This window comes from Schistocerca nitens, chromosome 9 (assembly GCF_023898315.1).
Source record: "Schistocerca nitens isolate TAMUIC-IGC-003100 chromosome 9, iqSchNite1.1, whole genome shotgun sequence".
Lineage (NCBI taxonomy): Eukaryota > Metazoa > Arthropoda > Insecta > Orthoptera > Acrididae > Schistocerca > Schistocerca nitens.
In genome coordinates this window covers 133343280-133364542 of record NC_064622.1, presented here as the reverse complement: position 1 = coordinate 133364542, position 21263 = coordinate 133343280, and the positions used below count along the sequence as shown (strand labels likewise).

General features: G+C 43.9%; 1 protein-coding gene across 2 annotated transcripts in view; it reads right to left on the bottom strand.

Moving 5' to 3' along the window:
• LOC126203909 (RISC-loading complex subunit tarbp2-like) overlaps positions 1-19655 on the bottom strand; it is a 96374-nt gene extending 76719 nt beyond the window's left edge. For both annotated transcript variants that reach the window (XM_049938298.1, XM_049938297.1), the window contains exon 1: positions 19272-19655. The gene's annotated coding sequence lies outside the window, so the exon portion shown is untranslated. The remainder of the gene's footprint in view (positions 1-19271) is intronic.
• Between the last annotated feature and the right edge of the window lie 1608 nt (positions 19656-21263).

Here is a 21263-nt window from a genome sequence, read left to right as displayed (position 1 = left end):
TTGACCTTTTCCGGTAACTTATCACCCTCGAAGGCCAAGATGAAGGCACCGGTAGCTATCTGATTTTCCTTCGGACCCCGATGAACGCGCCGGACGAAATGTACACCTCTGCGCTCTAAGTTGGCGCGCAGCTCGTCATCCGACTGCAAAAGAAGGTCCTTATGGTAAATAACTCCCTGGACCATATTTAAACTCTTATGCGGTGTGATCATAACAGCAACATCCCCCAACTTGTCACAAGCAAGCAACCGTCGTGACTGGGCAGAGGATGCCGTTTGTATCAGGACCGATCCAGAGCGCATTTTTGACAAGCCCTCCGCATCCCCAAACTTGTCCTCTAAATGCTCGACGAAGAACTGAGGCTTTGTGGAGAGAAAAGACTCCCCATCAGCTCTCGTACAAACTAAGAATCAGCGCGAATAACTGCTACTGCCATCCTGAGACTTACGTTCCTCCCACGGTGAGGCCAGGGAGGGGAACGTTTTCGGATCGTACTTCTGAGCGTTAAAGTGAGCCTGAGAATGCTTAGAGACTGCTGGCGGCTGGCCACCAGGGAGAGACAATGTACCACGCTTCATTGCGGGTCATCCGCCCTGATGCCACCTACTACGACCAAGGGCCCTCCCCACAGGCGCCACCCAGCCACAGCAAAGGCCACCTGGCAGGATGGCCGTTGCCGGGAGTCCCGATACCCCAGGAAGATAGGTATCTGCTCCTTGGCATACGTGGGGAGTTAACGGCGCAGGCATCAGTAGAGCGATCCCTGTGTTGTCAGGGGGCTACAACCAACAGGGTACATGGCGGCCCCACCACAACGGACTGGCTACCGTGCTGGATGTTAGGTAACATGTGGTCCATGGTCACCGTCAGTGCAGAAAGAGGCACTGCACAGTGCAAGGTGTAATCTACACGCAGGAATGTAGTCATGCTCAAGAGATGGAGAGCGGGCAGGACTGCAATTCAACAGCGAATAAGCTGGCGAAAGGTCTGATCGCAAGATAGACACAACGCACCAAGTAAGGCGCCCTTCCCCAATCGGCTCGCTCTTCGGAAAATTTTGAGAGATTGAGGTCAAACCCAACAGGGGACCATCACAGAAGGCCGAAAAGTTTGAGACTCCTTTTAGTCGCCTCTTACGACAGGCAGGAATACCGCGGGCCTATTCTTACCCCCAAACCCGCAGGGGGCGGATGGCTCCCTGTAGGCGTCACTCAGCAACACCAGTACTGGTGGAGCAGTACAAAATGCAGAAGTTGTCTGCATACAGAGAAGGTAAGACAGATGGCCCTACAGCTGCCGCTATACCATTAAAGGCCACCAAAATAGAGATACACTCAATACTGAGCCCTGCTGGACCCCATTCCCCTGGATATGAGGGGAACTATGGGAGGCACCAACTTGGACACGGAAAGTACTAAGTGCCAAGAAATTTTGGATAAAAATTGGGAGCTGGTCCCAGAGACCCCACTCGTATAATGTGGCATGGGTACGATGTCGCCAGGTCGTGTCATACGCTTTTCGTAAACTAGATTACCAATGGCAGAGCGACCCTGGCGGAAGCCTCCCTTACGTGGAGGCAGTATGCCACGTGACTCCAGGCCCAAACCCGACCACCAACACACCATATGTTCCAGCAGCTTACAAAGAACATTGGTGAGGCTGATGGACTGTTAGCTATCCACATCAAGCTTGTTTTTACCGGGTTTGAGCACCAGAACGATGCTCATTGTGATGGAAAGATGCCATCGCACCAGATCCGGTTGAAGATGACGAGATGTCGCTTATAGTCAGATGAGAGATGTTTAATCATCTGACTGTGGATCCGATCCAGCCCAGGAGCTGTGTCGGGTCAAAGTGCTAGGGCACTGAAAAGTACCCGCTCTGTAAATGGGGCGTTATCGGATTCACTGTGGTGTGCAGTGAATGAGTGGCCTTGCCCTTCCATCCACCGTTTGAGAGTGCGAAAGGCTGGAGGGTAGTTCTCCGTTGCAGAGGCTCGAACATAGTGCTCAGCAAAGTGCTGGCAAACGCGATTGTGTCGGTAGACATTTTAACATTGGGAACACCTGTTTGGGTCTGGTACCCGGAAACACGTTTGATCCTTGCCCAGACTTGGGAAGGTGATGTATGGCACCCAATGGTCAAGACGTATCTTTCCCAACACTACTCCTTCCGCTGTTTGACAAGTTGTCGAACGCGGGCATGGAGCCAATTAACGGCTATGAGGTGCTCCAGGGAAGGGTGCTACATATGCTGCTGTAGAGCTCGCTGACGGTCCTTAATGGCTTCATTGACTTCCGCCGACTAGCGACTTCCGGCTACCACCAAACGACTGCCTTTTGCCAGGGGCACAATAAAGAGCGAGGGATCATGTTTTCTGCCGCAGAAAGGATTGTTGTAGTCACCTGCTCAACCATCACATCGATGTTCATGTGTGGGGGAGATTCAATGATGATAGTAGAGGTGAAAGTTTCTCAGTGCACCTTGTTTAAAGCCCATCTGGGCAGCGTCCGTGGGCCTGACGCTGGGGGGAGGGACAGGAAGGTGGGGTAGTGGTTACTACCACACAGGTCGTCATGTGCTCTCCTGTGGATAGATGGGAGAAGTCATGGGCTGCAAATTGATACATCAATGGCCGAGTAACTACCATGAGCCACACTGAAATGTGTGGCCCCAGTATTTAAGAGGCAGAGGTCGAACTGAAACAGTAAAATTTCGACATCTCTCAGCCAGTAAGCACTGTGCCACCCCACAAGGGGTTATGGGCGTTAAAATCACCCAAAAGTAGGAATGGTTTAGGGAGTTGATCAATCAGTGCAGCTAATACATTCAGGGGTACTGCACAATATGGAGAAAGAAATACACTGCAGACAGTTATTTCCTGCATCATCCTCATTCTGACAGCCACAGCTTCAAGAGTTGTTTCAAGGGGCACAGTTTCACTACATACTGAGTTTAGGACATAAACAAAAAACTTCAACTGACACTCGATTATAGTCACTACGGTTCCTGTAATATCCCTTATAGCCACGGAGGGCATGGTCCGCATTGCCGGGAACCAGATTTCCTGGAGGGCTATGCAGAAAGCACGTATAAAGCTTAAGAGTTGCCATAGCTCAGCCAGGTAGTGGAAAGAACTGCTGCAATTTCACTGGAGAATGACTACATCGTGGGACTGGGAATGCACGGAACATTCAATGAGGCACTTTGCGCCTCAGAGTCACCTGCTGCCATCGACTTATTGGCTGAGCAGTCTATATCCATTGTGTCTGAGGATCCAGCGAAATCTAGGTCCTCAGCAGATGCCAGAATTTCCACCTCATCCACACATGCAGAGCTGGTAGGTAACGGTGGTGTGGGTGCCACCACAATTCCCTTGGTCTGGGGATCTTCTTTGTGGATTTATCTCGCTGCTCCTTGGGTTTCCTGGCTGGGAGGACTTCACTGGCTCAGTCTCCAGGGCTGAGGATGAGTGTGAAGCCCTATGACCAGCTGCTTTTGGGCTCTTCAGTCACTGACGGGTGTCATTTTGCCCACTAGCAAAAACCTGGGAAGGGAGTAACCCAACGGACCCATCCCTACATCCCTAGTGAGATGAGCCGAAGAAGACTTATGTTTCTCCGGCACAGAAGTGGGGACTAATTTTCCCGATGGTGGGGGGTTTGCTCCCGAAGTAGGTGGTGCAGGAGCAACAGGGAGGGAAGTGACCCCCCCCCCCCCCATCAAGTGGGCAGGTGTAGTCTTCTGGCTCTCAGAGGTGACTGGGGTTGGCGGAGCTGATGGTGCTAGAGCTGTTTTAGCGGCGGCATAAGACAATGTTGTACATACAGGATGTAGGCATTCAAATTTCCTCTTAGCCTCAGCGTAGGTCAGTGGGTCCACAGTTTTGTACTCGATGATTTTTCCTTTCTTTCTGGAGAATCCTGCAGTCAGGCGAGCAATGTGAATGGTGCTCGCTAGATATGACAGGTGGGGCAAATGGAGTATTGGAATGTGATGGGCGTCCGCAATCTCGACATGTGAGGCTGGAGGTACAGTGGAAAGACATATGGCAAACTTCCAGCATTTAAAGCACCACACTGGGGGAGGGATATAGGGTTTTACATCACAGCGATAAACCATCACCTTGACCTTCTCAGGTAATGCATCACCCTTGAAGACCAAGATGAAGGCACCGGTGGAAACCTGATTATCTGTCCGACCCCAGTGGACATGCTGAACGAATTATGGACCTCGCCGCTCTAAACTGGCACGCAGCTCATCGTGCATTCTTCATCATGAAAGATTTCCCATTAGCTCTTGAACATACAAGGTACCGGGACGAATAAGATCTGCTGCCATCCTTAGCCTGACGTTCCTCCCATGTTGTGGCCAGGGAGGGGAACGATTTGAGGTCATACTTCTTTACGCTGAATTGAGCCCGTGAACGCTTAGAGACTGCTGGTGTTTGAACACCAGCAAGAGATGATGTACTATGCTTCATCGCATGTCATCTGCCCTGATGCCACCCACTCCAACCGGAGGGCCTCCTACAGGTGCCACCCAACCGCAGCAAAGGCCACCTGGCGGGATGGCCATTGTCGGGAGTCCCGATGCCCCAGGGTGACTGGAATCTACTCCTTGGCATACGTGGGGAGGTAATGGCGCAGGCATCAGCAGAACAATCCCTGAGTAGTCAGGAGGCTACAACCAACAGGTTACATGGCGGCCCCACCACAATGTACTGGCTATCATGCTGGATGACAGGTGTAAGCAAGAAAACAAGTCCATTATCATCAGTGTAGAGAACGATACTGCACAGTTGATGGAAAAATACACATCCAAGAGGGTGACCTCTCCAAACAGTGAGCAGAAGTGCAGATCCAAGTCGACGAAGGGTGGGATAGGTCTCAGCGCATGATGGACACGGTGCACCACGTAAGGCGCCCTTCCCCAACTGGCTTCCTCTTCAGAAAAATTTGGAAGAATGGAGATCAAACCCTACAGGGGATCATCACATAAAGGCCGAAACATGTGAGACTCCTAGTCGCCTCTTATGACAGGCAGGAATACCTAGGGCCTATTCTAACCCCGGGACTCGCAGGGGGGCCAGGACGGTGAGACTAGATCTGATGGAGAGGGCCCGCACATTAGTGGGAACCGTATGGCTTCAGATGGGCAGATCCGATTCATTACTGAAACATGCAGAGATGGTCTTGGTTTTGGTCTATCATGGAAATCCACTTGTGTGGCCAGCTATTCACAGCAACAGAGAGCATGTTGATGAAATGCTACCATGGTGATCAATCGTGTGACAGATAACTTGTTCAAATACTCTGAGCATCAATAATAGTGAGGATAGGTACCAACTCATCATAAAGACGATTGCTGAGCTGCAGACAGGCACGTGGAAAAGACAATCTCACACTCACACCTAAGTTTTCAGCCATAGCTTTTGCGCACACACACACACACACACACACACACACACACACACACACACACACACAATTACTCAGAAAACTCGTGCACACATGACCACTATCCCTGCCTACTGTCTCCAAAACTCAGATCCAAATATACCACTCCATATGCCTCCCTGCCTCTTGTAGCACTGACTGCAACTTGTGGGGGGTGGGGTGGAGGGGGGGTGTAGGAAGGGGAGAAGCAGTAGTAATGAGGGAGTAGGGAAGCGACACACGTATTCAGCTGCACCCAGCCAGCAATTATGCACGATACCTAAGTACACCAACCATTTCTTTTTTTGTTTTAGGGCGCAAAACTGCTATGGTCATTAGCGCCCAGCCTGTGACTTAGGAAATAGTAAAAAAAAACCGAAACTGAAAATCAGCAGCAATGGGAACAAAGTCATAAAATTGGAGAAACTAAAAGCAGAAGGAAGGCTTAAAAATCCACTACAGAAAGGGGTTGGTTGTCCCCAAAAAAAGCTTCAAATGACTGACGTCATTTCACTAGCACTAATAAACTGGAGAACGCGGTCGGCTGAGCGCGTGTCATCTGCTAAAATCGACGATAGATCAGGCGATAGCTGTAGACGGGAGCGTAACGGATTAAAATAGGGGCATTCAATTAAAAGGTGTCTTACCGTCCACAGCTGAGAGCAGTGGGGACAGAGTGGGGGAGGATTGCCACTTAAAAGATGTCGATGGCTAAAAAGACAGTGCCCTATCCGGAGTCTAGTTAAAATTACCTCCTCCCGACGACGCGTTCGGGAGGAAGAAGTCCCAGCGCAAGGAAGAGCTTTCACTTCCCGCAATTTATTATTGGGAAGTGTTAACCAATGCGCATGCCATAAATGAGCAACTTTGCGACATAAACCGCTCCGTAGATCGGTGAAGGGAAGCGATTGAATAGCTGGTCGAGGAAGAGAGACTGCAGCCTTGGCCGCTATATCGGCCGCCTCATTCCCACAGATACCAGCGTGTCCCGGGAGCCAGAGGAACGCCACCGAGACGCCCCCCAGATGGAGCAAGCGCAGACAGTCCTGAATCCGGTGGACCAGAGGGTGCACAGGGTAAAGAGCTTGGAGACTGAGGAGAGAGCTGAGAGAATCTGAGCAGATAACGTACTGTATCTGCCGATGGCGGCGGATGTAGTGGACAGCCTGGAGAACAGCGTAAAGCTCCGCAGTATACACCGAACACTGGTCGGGAAGCCGAAATTGATTTGGGGTGTCGCCAACAATATAGGCACTCCCTACACCTAACGATGTTTTCGAGCCGTCGGTGTAAATAAATGTGGCGTCCGTCATTTGTGCACATAGAGCAGCAAATGCCCGACGATAAACAAGTGTAGGGGTACCATCCTTGGGAAATCGACAAAGGTCACGGAGCAGGCAGATCCGGGGACGGAGCCAAGGCGGTGCTGTACCCGAAGTTGTCAAAAAGGTTTTAGGAAAGCGGAAGGAAAGAGAATGGAGCAGTTGACGGAAGCGGACTCCCGGGGGTAGTAGTGAGGAGGAACGGCCTGCATACCCTACATCAAATGAGGCGTCGAAAAAAAGGGCATGGGCTGGATTAGCAGGCATGGAAGACAGATGGCTAGCATAACGACTTAGAAGGACCGCTCGCCGATTGGACAACGGAGGTTCAGCAGTCTCAGCATAAAGGCTTTCCACAGGGCTAGTGTAAAAAGCTCCAGACACTAAACGTAATCCACGGTGGTGGATAGAGTCGAGACGCCGAAGAATAGACGGCCGAGCAGAGGAGTAGACTATGCTTCCATAATCCAATTTCGAGCGCACTAAGGCGCGATAGAGGCGGAGAAGGACCACTAGGTCCGCTCCCCAGGAGGTACCATTCAGGACACGGAGGGTGTTAAGCGATCGCAGACAGCGAGCCGAAAGATAGGAAACGTGGGAGGACCAGCACAGTTTTCTGTCAAACGTAAGACCCAAGAATTTAGCGACGTCTGAAAACGGAAGGTTGACAGGTCCTAGATGTAAGGAGGGCGGAAGAAACTCCTTACGTCGCCAAAAATTAACACAAACGGTCTTACTGGGAGAGAAATGGAAGCCTGTTTCGATGCTCCAAGAGTGGAGGTGATCGAGACATCCTTGAAGACGTCGTTCAGGAAGGCTGGTCCGTTGGGAGCTGTATTAGATCGCAAAATCATCCACAAAGAGGGAGCCCGAGACATCGGGAAGGAGACAATCCATAATTGGATTGATGGCAATGGCAAACAGTACAACACTCAGCACGGAGCCCTGAGGTACCCCGTTTTCTTGGGAGAAAGTGCGGGAGAGAGTAGTGTTCACCCGCACCCTAAATGTGCGCTCTGCCATAAATTCGCGAAGAAAAAGGGGCAGCCGGCCTCGAAAGCCCCAAGAGAACAGTGTGCGGAGGATGCCTGTCCTCCAACAGGTATCGTATGCTCGCTCCAGATCAAAAAATATTGCTACCGTTTGGCGTTTCCGGAGAAAATTGTTCATGATATAAGTGGAGAGAGCAACAAGATGGTCAACTGCAGAACGATGCTTTCGGAATCCGCATTGGGCAGGTGTTAAAAGACTGCGGGATTCCAGCCACCACGCTAAACGGTAATTCACCATACGCTCCAAAACCTTACAGAAACTACTCGTGAGAGAAATGGGGCGATAGCTAGAGGGGAGATGTTTGTCCTTTCCAGCTTTCGGAACAGGAACGACGATAGCTTCCCGCCATCGTCTGGGAAAAGTACTGTCGGTCCAAATTCGATTATAAAGGCGAAGGAGGTAACGCAGACTATGGGTTGATAAATGCAGCAACATTTGGACGTGGATACCATCTGGTCCTGGGTTGGAGTTCCCGCAAGGAGAAAACAGTATTGTAGCTTTCGCGATTTTGAGAGGAGAAAGCAAGAGGTCGCACTTCCGCTGCACGTTTCTTCGGGAGAAACGCTGGCGGGTAATTTGAAGAGCTCGAAATCTCGGCAAAGTGCTGACCCAACGAGTTAGAAATTGTGACGGGGTCCACTAATGTGTCATGCGCGACAGTGAGCCCAGAGACCGGGGAGAAACTAGGCGCGCCTGAGAACCGTCGAAGCCGACTCCAAACTTCCGAGGCGGGAGTGAAGGTGTTAAATGAGCTAATAAAGAATTTCCAGCTTGCCTTCTTGCTATCGCAGATGACACGACGGCAACGCACTCGTAGCTGCTTATAGCGGATACAGTTGGCCAAAGTAGGATGGTGGCGGAAAACGCGGAGAGCACGTCGCCGCCCACGTAGTGCATCACGGCATGCCTCGTTCCACCAAGGAACTGGGGGGCGCCGGGGCAATTCGGAGGTGCGTGGTATTGAATGTTCCGCAGCTGTAAGAATAACGTCGGTAATATGTGTGACCTCATCGTCGACGCTGGGAAAGTGACGGTCATCGAATGTCGCTAGAGACGAAAAAAGTGTCCAATCGGCTTGAGCAAACTTCCAGCGTCGCAGGCGCATATATGGCCGTTGAGGCTGCAGTCTAAGGACACATGGAAAGTGGTCACTGGAGTGTGTATCATCAAGGGCGAACCATTCGAAGCGCCGAGCTAGCGGAACAGTACCGACCGCAAGGTCCAAATGAGATAAATTTGCCGTGGAGGCAGACAAAAACGTAGGGACCCCAGTGTTGAGACAAACTAGATCTGCTTGGTGGAAGACGTCTAGCAATAGTGAGCCACGTGGACAAGGATGTGGAGATCCCCAAAGCGGGTGGTGGGCATTGAAGTCCCCAACCAGCAAATATGGGGGTGGAAGCTGACCAAGAAGATGAAGGAGATCAGCTCGTGCCATTGGTGTGGACGATGGAATGTATACAGTACAAAGAGAGAACGTGTATCCGGAAAGGGAAAGACGGACGGCAACAGCTTGGAAGGAACTGTTTAAATGGATTGGGTGATAATGGACAGTTTCATGGAGAAGAATCATGAGTCCTCCGTGTGCTGGAGTGCCTTCAACAGAGGGGAGATCATATCGAACGGACTGAAAATGAGGGAGAACAAAGCGGTCATGGGGACGCAGCTTTGTTTCCTGAAGACAGAAGATGACCGGCGAGTAGGATTGTAAGAGGATCGACAATTCATCCCGATTGGCTCGAATACCGCGGATATTCCAATGGATAATGGACATAGGGTGAACAGAAAATGGAGGAATGCGACCAAGGTCGCTGTCAACTCAACGACTGCTCTGAGCTTGCGACCGACAGCATGGAATGGCATTCAGCCGAAGGCAGAAGATCCTGATCCATAGGTTGGTCAGGAGCAGCTCCTGCCACCAGCGACCGGCCGGTTGATCGGCCGCCAGCAGTGCGCCTCGGCGACACAGAAGACGGCCGAGGGCGACTTCCGCCAGGTGGTGCTGTAGATGGGACACGCCTTGGCGGAGAAGGAGAGGAACTGGGTTTCTTTGTAGCCTTCTTGGAAGTATGATGTTTAGAGGAAGGAGGAACCGAGGGTTGGGAGGTTGCCGTACGTAAAAACTCTTCACGATTATGCTCTTTTTTCGAAGTCTTGGTGTCTGACTTTTGGGCTCGAGATTTAGCAGAACTCGACAAAGGGTGAGCCAGAGAGTGGGCAGGCGAAAGTGGTGAGGTTGAACGGGCGATCTTTGCGCTGGCCGATCTGACGACCGTGGCACTAAAGGTGAGGTCGCAAGTCTGCGTGGCCGCCTCCTTTGTTGGCCGAGGAGAAGCAAGGACAGTGCTGTAGTTTCCTTTCTGAGGCACGGTGGGCTGTCGACTGGCGAATAATTTTCGAGCAGCAAAGGTCGACACCTTTTCCTTCACCCTAATTTCCTGGATGAGTTTTTCGTCCTTAAAAACGGGGGCAATCTCGAGAGGAAGCGGCGTGGTCACCCATACAGTTGATGCAGCGAGGGGATGGAGGTGGACAAGCACCCTCATGGGCATCCCTGCCACACGTAACACATTTGGCCGGATTGGAACAGGACTGGCTGGTGTGATTGAACCGCTGGCACCGATAGCAACGCGTAGGGTTCGGGACGTAAGGGCGAACGGAAATTAGCTCATAGCCGGCTTTGATTTTCGATGGTAGTTGAACTTCGTCAAATGTCAAGAAGACAGCGCGGGTTGGAATGATGTTCGTGTCAACCCTTTTCATAACCCTATGAACAGCCGTTACGCCCTGGTCAGACAGGTAGTGCTGAATTTCTTCGTCAGACAGTCCATCGAGGGAGCGTGTATAAACGACTCCACGCGAGGAATTTAAGGTACGGTGCGGTTCCACCCGGACAGGGAAGGTGTGTAGTAGTGACGTACGCAGCAATTTTTATGCCTGGAGGGCACTGACTGTTTCTAACAACAGGGTGCCATTCCGTAATCTGGAACAAGACTTTACAGGACCTGCAATTGCGTCGACACCTTTCTGAATAATGAAAGGGTTGACCATGGAGAAGTCGTGACCTTCGTCAGACCGAGAAACAACAAGGAACTGTGGCAACGATGGAAGAACTGACTGTGGTTGAGACTCAGTGAACTTACGTTTGTGAGCAGACATAGTGAAAGGTGAGGAAACCATTGCGGAAGAATCCCCCATGATTACCGGCGTCTCCGATGGCGCGCTCCTCCCTTGTGGGGGCCCTCTCTGAGGGCACTCCCGCCTTAGGTGATTGTTCACACCTCAGGTCATACCTCCCGACAAACCGACGGAGGGACCAATCGGCACTTTCGGAAGGTATCAGCTCGGGTAATCACCCCTCCCTGGGCCTGGCCGTTACCAGGGGGTACGTACGTGTCCTACCTGTCTACCCGGGGCGGGGAATTACGCGTTACCCCGTCACCAGCTACGCATGGAAGTGCGTGGGTTGGCCTTCAGACATGCACAGGGAGGAAGAAAGAGAAAGGGAAAGGAAAGAAGAGAGGTCTCAAACGCCGCAGCGGAGAAGGTAGAGAGAAGAGGTAAGGAAAAGAGAAGGACAAAGGAAGGATGAAGACTTACAAGCAAGGAATGAAGGCGAAGAATGTAGTATATGTACAAGCGTCCGTCTCCGGACGTAGGCACAAACCATAACCCCAGAGAAAGGGAAAGAAAGAGCCAGAGGTGAAGGGGGGGTGGCGAAGATGGGGAATGGGGAAGGATGCGGAAAGGGAAGGTATGCAGCCCGGAAAGGAAGGAAGGCCACATCAGCTCGGGGTCCCGTGCTCGCTACGCACGTATCCACAAAAGAGTTGTGGATCCCCTGGGGGGGCCAACCATTTCATCTACTGAGGCAAAAACAAGGTTTTCTCAGTGTTTTTATCAAATTTACCTGATGTGTGTGATATTCACTGATTTCCAGAACTTGTGGCAACCCTGTCTGCCCACACTTTTTCTCCCAGCATGAAAAGTTTCTCATAATCTGGCTATCATGAAACATAGTAGCAAAAAGTTTATTAATATTAGTGCAACTACTATGGGAATTATTTGAATTGGCGCACTTCACAGACAACAGTATTTCTGTCTTAATATTATCACTCCCAGGGAAAACCCTACAGAGGATCATCACATAAAGGCTTCTTTCACAAACAAGCTTTCCACGGAACACTCGGGCAAGTTTTCTAATGTTGTCACTAGTCCACTCCTTCACTATAATTGTAGCAGCTAAAACCACAGGAAAACTCTAGACTTTCTGAATGTGGCCAGTTCCTGGAATTCCAGACAATGGTCTGCAGGTCGTGCCTCCACTAACACACAGATAGGACCTGCAGGTATTTCAAATCTGTGGTCCATCACTGAAGTCCGTCTTTTTGTGACCAACTTATTATGAATATCTCAATATGTTTGTGTACAAATATTACATAGTTGTACAACTGTTTCAATATACAAACAAGGACTATTGAGAAACTAGTCATAATGGTGTACAAGATTTCCTATTTAGTCAGCAGTAATATCTGCTACCTCTCTGAACTCTATTGGAACAAGTGATTCCAATTTGAATCAATGAAGAAGTTACCAAGTTGGTGAGCAGACACCTGATGGCTACACACCTTTCTGATTATTCTGAATTGATCGGAGGAGCATTAAGGAGACGAAGTGGTTCAGTAAACAATGTGAAACAGATAGAAGGGACACTTTTTGCAGACGAGATAGGAATGCCCGTATAGTTGTAACAAATGGCTCAATTGTCATGATTACATTGATAAGTAGACAATAAACACATGTAATACCTGTATATAAGCCATTTTTTATACATTTGTTTTTATTTCTTATCCTTGTGAAGAATAGGTAAAGAATCCTAGTATTAGCACCATCACCAATGAAAATATAAAAAATAATTTGTGCCACTTTTAACAACAAACTTGTATTCAAAAATAATCTGCTGCTTCAGAATATAAGTTTATTTATGCACACAATAATGGGGAAAAAAACGCACTTTTGTTTGCTTTAGGAGAGAAAGTGTAAAAGCCAGTTGTCCAAAGTTCAAAGTAACCATGAAACTTCTCATACAAATTTAATTATGTAGCGACTGTATAAAATACCGGAAAGAGGAGGGGGGGGGGGAGGGGGGAGTAAGATTCATTCATCAAAAATCATATTTTCTTAGTCCCTGATAATCTGCACTTAGAGTCAATAATGGACGTTACTTACACATAACTTAGTACGTTAGTAGAAAAACAGCTATACAGAAATGGAAAAACGCACTCACTCTTGTCATCCTGTTGCTGTTTTTAACAACTGCTTCATATTAAGAATTCTTGTCACTTTACCAATTTTAGTAAATACTATCAACTGTCTATACATTGGAAAATTCAAAATATGTGTAATATGATCATTAGGTTTAATAAGAAATTGCAGAACTGAGTATACATTTTCTGATAAATCACAGCATTTTTTTCATCTATTTTTCAGTACCTTGGAATTTCTAACTTTCTACCTGATGTCTGCCCTTGAGCTGTTAAAGATTCTTGTTTCAGAATACAAAACATGTTCTGAATCCTAAAGAGGGACGTAAAGCAGACATGTAAATAATCTTCACTTCAAATATTGTCAGAGAGAATTTCACAGTTAATTATATTTCCCTCCTACAACTAAGGACTAAAAGTACTGGTATGTAAGTAAGAATCCCAATGTATCCGAAGAGGCTACTAAAAGATATTTGGTCATCAACTCTACATACTACTACTCTAACTGCACACTTTTGCTGAACAATTAACACTTTCCCCCCTCCCCCCATCTTAAAAAACTAGATGTGTTGTGTCAAGAGATTATGCTGTAGAACCTGAGTCCGAGTTTAGGGCCAATAGCAATCAAACAGTAGTCAGTAGTTTGCAAAACAGTTTTAGGAGCAAATATACAACAAATATTTTCAAGAATAAGATTAAATATTTGAAATGTTGTCCCACAAAAAAGACCTGGTTGCTGATAACAAATGATTCCATTTTTAGAATAGGTCTACACACTATTTCATGAGTTTTTCTTTTTTCCTCTTTCATTTCTATAATTTTGGAATCCAACTCCCTTTAACCTCTGGTAGGTAGATCAAGCAGATCACCCTTCACCACACACCAGTATAGTGTACTTGTAGGATCTGTCAAACCATAATAATGAAGACTATTTTAAAGCTATTCTGAAGTGGAGTACATCAATTATTTATACAATGCTGGCATCTAGGCAAATGGAAGACATAGGGAGAACGGCTACTCAGAGAATGTGTGTATTAACAGGGACCATTACATACACAAACTAACCAATAAGCTGTGCATATGCTGTAGTTTGGCAAGTGAGATGTAACAGGAGAACTGAAATAGCAGCTGTACAGTAATTTAAACTTCTAACCAGTCTGCACATATGATAGTCACATGAAATACATATTTTTAAAGGGTTATAGCTCGAGTAACCAATTTTGTTTGAATTTGTAGTTAAAGACAGCCGTCAAGCAGTTTAGAAGGACCAGTAGTTACTTGGTTCAAAGAACTTTTACATCTGGAAAATTACTCTGCAATTCACACTTACGTGTCTGTTACAAGTCACACTAAAGTGCCTGGCAGAGGGTTCATTGAATCACTTCACCTGTAACTGTTTTCTCTCTTGATGTATGAGGAATCACTACTGTAGATTAGCAAGCGATGTGTTGTGGCTGCTTCTGCATTTCATGTACAACTTGGCCAATTTCACATCCCTGAAGGGTCTCTAGCGGGTCATTCCATGTCAAGTCACCCAGGCCTTGACACCAACCATGTCAGATTTTGATGAAACTTGGTACAATCACTTCTTTTATCATCCTGAAAGCACTTGTACAATTTTTTTGCTCTATCTCTTATAGTTTTTTTTATAAATTTTTAAAGTTTTTAGATTTGGCGTTGTTTCAGCAGTCGGAAATTGTAACTTAACGTGCCCTCACAACTAAAAAAATTTGTATATTAAAAAATACTCAAGATATCAGTATGAAATTTTGGAATAAGTTTGTGCATTATATCTAAATGTTAAAAAAAAAAATACCATAAAGATATATTTAAATCTTCCAAATGAAAAACGGATGTTTAGTTTTACAAAAACTGCAATATCTAGTCTCAGACCTGATAGAAAGCTCAAATTTGTTTTAAAATACTCTTAATTGTATAGGCTATTAGATAAAAGAAAAATTATGTTGGCTTTTTAACCTGTTTAATAGTTATCTAATTTTTAAAATAATATTAATTATATTTTAAAAACAAAAAATACCAAGTGACTTAGACACCGAAAATAAGTTTTTGTCTTCTTGCAGTAGCAATGTACACTTGGATTTTGTTTTGTTACTCCTGTGTTTTGAAGCAAAAAATTATTACAGTGTTAAATAGTGCTTGGATAGTATTTTATTAAGTTTATTCGAACTCTCAGTAAGCACTGTTACTTAGTTTACAGAGATTCTTTTCCAATATCCTATAAAAGTAACCAGAACAGTAATCAGACCAAAAGTGAAATCAGTCTGTCAGATATTCAAACCTGTAGTGTAGGGTTATTTAAAAAATCTGACTGTTTCCAAACAACCTACACACCATCAAAAAAGTTACAACCGGTATCAGAATTGAGTGAGGAAGAAAAAGATTTGATCCACTTACGATCTGGAATTAATCTGTGTGAATTTAAGAATATATGTTCACACCACAGCTACTACTTTTTAAATGTTTTTGAAAAGTATCAAACAACATGTGTAGACCCACTAAAAAAACACAAAAAGCCCATCAAAAACTCGTTGAGAAGTGTAGGCTTGGATCTTTCTAAACAATTACTGACAAAAAATATTAGCATAAAACCCGGACAAAAGCTTTGCTCAACATGCCGTAACTTTTGTGAGGAAAAATTAAGAGTTGAAGTCAATGAAAGTGAAACAGATGATGAAGTCATGGTTGAATTAGAATCATTGGAATCCAGAAATGAATCCCTTGTACAAACAAACATTGCTCTTGATTATTTAGGTTTAACACCGATAAAGCTTCATGGCTTGTCAGAACAAAGTAAAGGGTCTTATTTTAAAAGGAAGGTTAGCAGTATTGAAAAGACTGCAAAAAAGGCGGTTTCAAAAGCATTAAAATATGATGCACCAAGTTCTGATGATGACGAAGAAGATAAAAGTGTGGTTGAGAAAGCAAAGGATTTTGATGTAATGATTTCTCTTATGAAAGAGAAGATTTCATCTGTTGGGAGGTCTAGAAAAATCCAGATTCTGACCTTGGCTCCAGATTCTTGGAGTCGAAATAAAGTGATGAAAGAATTTAATGTAAGTGAGTACATGGTGCGACAAGCTAGAAAGCTAAAATCTGAAAAGGGTATTTTGGAAACCCCTGGTCCAAAAAAAGGTAAAACTCTTTCTGAAAATACAGTAGACTTGTAACAGATTTTTATGAAAAGGATGAAAGTTCCATAGTGCTACCTGGAACGAAAGACAAAGTAAGTGTTCAAGAAAATGTGTACATGCAAAAAAGACTCATTTTGTGTAACTTGAGAGAACTCTATTATTATTTCAAATAGGAGAATCCCGAGGTAGAAGAAGGATTTTCAAAATTTTGTTTCTTGAGACTTAAATGGTGTATCCTTGCTGGTGCTGCAGGCGCACACACTGTATGTGTATGCAGTATCCACCAGAATGTTAAACTATTACTGGATGCTGTGAAAATTTAAGAATCTTATAAAGACCTAATTAAGATGCTTGTGTGCAACACAGAAAACCAAAACTGCATGCTACATCATTGCAACAGCTGTCCTGCAAATACTGCACTAACAGAGTGCTTAACTGAAAAATTAAGTGAATATTATGATTTAGAAGAAGAAATTGTAATCAGTCAGTGGGTTAACACAGACAGGGCAGAAATGATCAAACATTCTATCAGTGTTGAAGACTACATTTCTTTATTGGTTAGGTCACTGGAAAAGCTCACCCCGAACTCGTTTATAGCAAAATCCCAATCAGCAGCCTTTAAAAGATTGAAAGAAGACCCACCACCCAAAACAGCAATTATTGTGCTGGATTTCAGTGAAAATTAATCCTTTGTTATACAAAATGAGATCCAAAGTTACCACTGGAATAGAGGTGGTTGTACTGTACACCCAGTTGGAGTTTTTCTAAGAAATGAGGAAAACAATGTTTTTGTTTCCAACCACTGTTTTATTAGTGATGACGAAAAACATGACACTGGTTTTGTTAACTTTGTACAAAAAGAAATTACAAAGTCGCTGTCATTACATCATACTGACATTGACTCAGTTCACTACTTTACAGATGGTTGTGCTGGGCAGTACAAAAATAGAAACAGTTTTAAAAATTTGACTGAACACTTGAGAGACTAATTTGAAGGCCCAACACACTTTTTTTGCAACAAGTCATGGGAAGTCAATTTGTGATGGCCTAGGAGGAACTATTAAAAGAATTTTAAGGAAAGCCAGTCTACAGCTTTCAGACAAAGAACAAATAATGACAGCAATCGATGTGTATAAGTTTTGTGAAAAAAATATTGAAAACATTCATTTTCACTTTATTGACAAAAAAGAAGCTGATTTGCTACGGTTAAAACTAGAAAAACGTTTTTCAGCAACCCAAACCATTCCTGGAACAAGAAGTTTTCATAACTTCAAACCACTTCCAACAAACAACCTTGAAATTAGAAGGACTACAGATAGTGTAAAACCCTCCTTAGTCTTTTCTTTCCATTCTTCTTCTGACTGGGTTCATGTTGAACCATCCATAAATAGCTATGTGGCTGCAAATTATGATGGTAACTGGTACTTTGGACTGGTAAAAACAATATTCAATGATGAAGAAGATGCAGAAATTCTATTTCTACATTCTTCAGGACCTGCTGCATCATTTTATTGGCCTGAAAGAGAAGATTCCTGCATAGTGCCTTTGGAGCACATAGTCTGTGTAGTAGACGCACCTCAATCAAGCAGCACTGGGAGAATGTATTACTTCAAAAAAGACTGTATCAAAAGAAATGAAAGCTCTTGGATGAAGTGGAAAAACAGTTTGAATCAGCATTAATGTTTATTAAAAAGACAAAATTACTCAAAAAATTCAATGTTTCAAGCAATCAGTTGGGTTATACATAAGTGTCATAAGTATCTTTGTACATAATTCTAATGTAATCTTCTATAATTAATAAACATGTTAAAAAGCCATCATTATTTTTGTTTTATCAAGTAGCCTATATGTTTAAGAGTAAATTAAAACAAATTTGAGCATTCTATCAGGTCTGAGACTCTAGATATTGCAATTCTTATAAAACAAAACATCTGTTAAAAAAATTTTTTTTTTCCATAGAAAATATTAATATATTTTAATAGCATCATTTTTATCTTCAAATATGTATAATAAATAAACTTGCTGCAAAAATTCATGATGTTATCTAAAAGAGTTTTTAAGATAAGCAAATTTAAAGTTTTGAATACAAATTAAATTGACCATTTCCGAAGGTTCAGAAAATGCAAAACATAAAAACTTTAAAAATTTATTAAAAAAAACTGTAAGAGATACAGCAAAAAAAAAAATTGCAGGTGTTGTCAGGATGGTATTAGAACCATTTGAGCCAAATTTCATGAAAATCTGAGGATGTGGGTGTAAAATATATTTTTTATTGGGTGATTTGATATGGAATGACCCTAGCATGAAGAATGGTTACTATATGTTTGCTACCTGCCTGCTACGAAATGGGTATAAACAAGTTACTTAAACCATACATTAGTATTTCGGTTGTACAATCAGTATGGCAGAACATTCTTAGCAAATTAAAACATGGAAGGAAGCCCAGGGTTTAACTTCCTGTCGACAACGAGGTCATCAGGGACGGAGCACAGACACGGTTTCTCGGATGAGGAACGAAATCGGCCATGCCGTTTCAAAGGAATCATGTCTGCATTTTCCTGGAGTGATTTAGGGAAATCATGCATAACCTAAATCTGGGTGATTGGACGCGGATCTAAACCTCACACCACAGAGAGACCAGTGTGCTAACCACTGAGCCACCTCCAAGTTAAAAATTTCAGTCGATTGGTAATTCACTCATGCCTAGTTAAATTAACGTCAGATTCAGCTCCAATGTCAAAATTGAAATCGTGAAAAATTCGTAGACTGCTTCATATTTCTACTAGTGCGGCATTATTTTACTTTCAGACAAGTCCAGCATTTTACCACGACGAAGATTTTGTATTTCGGTGTCTTTCCTTTCGATCTACGTTGAAATCCATGCCATGGTCCAACCTAATTGTTAACGTCACTTGACAAAGAAGAACTACACAAGATAGAGATAAGTAATTTAATTTCGCACATGAATGCTACTCAATTTGAATCAAATAGTTAACATTTCAAGACTGATACATCGTAATACAGTTTAGAAAATGTACTTACTATATTGCAACGATCTCGAACTACAAGGTCAACAGATAACAGTCAGTCACTAAATATTGCAAATACAGTCAGTTACACATTATCTATCACTAAGCACTGTGTTATCACTGCGTCAGCTCAAACGTCAACAATATTTAATCTACACCAAGCGTTCCATAGTAGTTGGGTTTGCACTACGAGTGTCACACTGGTTTAAACGTCACAGATACCACAATAACAACTTTACAGAATCTGATGTTAGACTGTGATCTAGACTTTCCACGCTACTCGAGTGGCGTCACCAAAGTTGCGTGGAAACACACATATTCCCATGGTGCCACTTTCATCCATTCCAGAAAAATTAAGTCATTTTAACTTACTTCCCACACCACTAATTAAAGTCTTTTCCGACGGCCATCTATGAATTTCGAGGCAGTAGGCACCATCGCAATGTTTTTATTTTTATGTTAGTGTGTGTGTGTGTGTGTGTGTAAGTCACTTCACAGCAAAGCCATCCGATTAAGATCTGCTTGGTATAATACTTGAGTGTCCTACATAGCTCTAACCCTTCGTTGTCCTTAAGGGGAGTTAGAACGAAAAAAATTCACATTTTCAGATTTTTATCTCATTATAAAATTTACAATTTTCCGAATAAAATGATATATGAATCACTTATAAACTCAAATGGGAAGTATTTTATTTTATTTTTGAAATATAATCTACACCGTTTGAAAATGTTACAATTTTTATGTGCATTACTTCAAGAGCTAATGAAATCGGTAATTTTTTATACAGAAGGCTGTGGATTGCTGTGTTATAAAGGTTAAATTACCTTTTTTTATTGGTAGCACTGTCAAAAATAGTATCGTATCGTTTCATTCTATATTCTGATGGTAAAACCATAAGAGGCAGGCTGACAGACAAAATTATCGATGAACTTCAGCAGTATTATGGAATGGCCGTTAGAAACGATACTGAGGATTGGTTGAAAATGAAGCAGGCAGTATGGGCTACCTTCTTCTGCAGACTGTCAACAGATGAAAAACCAGTTCAGCAACTTTGCCCTCCTGGACCTGATTCATGGTGCAATTACCATAATGCCCAGTACTCAAACAGTACGTACAGCCATAAACATTCAATCCCAGAAGAAGTCATGGATTTCATAAAACCTATTTACAGAGACCTGGCAAATCCTGAATTACTGAAGAAGTGTCTGCATGGTCAGACTCAAAATCCCTATGAGTCGTGCAATAATCTTATATGTACTCGCTTGCCAAAAAATGTTTTTGTTGGAATGAAGACACTAAAGTGGGGATCAGTGATGCTGTTTATTGCTTATTATGATGACAACTTTGGTAGGGTGAAAGTACTACAGCATATGGGAATTAATCCTGGAGCAAACTGCATCAGAAACTTGAATGGATGGACAAGGTTCACATTGATAAAGCAGAGTATGCAGCATAGTTGGCCACTAAGGAGTACAGAAAGACGAAAAAAAAAACTTGGAAACAGATCAAGAGGATGATGTACAGCATGGTTCAGGGTGTTTCTGAGTGACTAAAAATAAAAAAAATAATTAATATTATGTGAGTTACAGTCTTTTGAAACTTTAGAAGCCATTCCCGAAAATTTACATTTTCTGTTGCATTTTTCCCTAAATCTCAGAAACCACCTCAAGTGGAGTACTCAATTTTTTCAAGGGGTAATAACATACATACCCTAAGTCTACTGAACTAAAAGGAGGACATAATGTTATGTATAGTTAAAATTATTTAAAATAACATACAAAAAATACACAAAATTTTAACCATATATTTACAAAATTTATTTCCGAAAGCATTGGCTAAAATGAAATTATTGTAATCCAGTAGACTCTGAACATACAGTTTAATGTCACGTAAAAGTTTCATGTTAATGGCTACAGTGGTTCCTGAAATACAGGGAAGCCAAGTCACTAAATTTAACATTTTCGGGATGGGGCGTTCCAACTCCCCTTAATATTTGCATTCGCGA